Source organism: Penaeus monodon, chromosome 29 (genome assembly GCF_015228065.2).
Source record: "Penaeus monodon isolate SGIC_2016 chromosome 29, NSTDA_Pmon_1, whole genome shotgun sequence".
In the NCBI taxonomy this organism is placed as follows: domain Eukaryota; kingdom Metazoa; phylum Arthropoda; class Malacostraca; order Decapoda; family Penaeidae; genus Penaeus; species Penaeus monodon.
In genome coordinates, this window is record NC_051414.1 from 29,136,237 (window position 1) to 29,136,726 (window position 490).

At 33.5% G+C, this 490-nt stretch overlaps 1 protein-coding gene across 1 annotated transcript in view; it reads right to left on the reverse strand.

Annotated features, from left to right (window-relative positions):
• Window positions 1–490, reverse strand: part of LOC119592119 (myotubularin-related protein 8-like) — a 99,568-nt gene that overhangs the window by 6,389 nt on the left and 92,689 nt on the right. The gene's annotated exons all lie outside the window — the stretch shown is intronic.

Below are 490 nucleotides of genomic sequence, written 5' to 3' on the forward strand. Positions count from 1 at the left end.
ATCTTCCAGCAAAATCTCCCTGCTGCCACCCCTGTCTGCTAACCCATTAAAACGATCATAATTTGACGCAAGTTTTCCCGGTTTCCTGCACGCTTCGGAGGAAAGTTGGCCGAGTTCTTTGCAGTTCCCAAAACTTTCAGGATTGCATATCATCAGAGGGTGGGTGTTCATTGACATGTACATTCATATGCATGCACTATTGTTCCATTAGGGATATTTTTTAAAATATGAAAATCTACTTTACGTTTTATTACTTATACCCCTGTTTTTTTTTTTATTATCTGTTTATAATTATGATAACGGTGCCAAAAGTATAATACTGGCACATTGTTATTAGAGTCACTGATGTTAATGGTATCATTACAATGTTAATAACTGGTATTATGAGAATTAGTTTTTAATGTGGTCACTACCGTTATTAATGTTTATCAGTATCATTAATAATACTATCACATTATTCTCAGTTCTATATTACAATATTGATTTACTG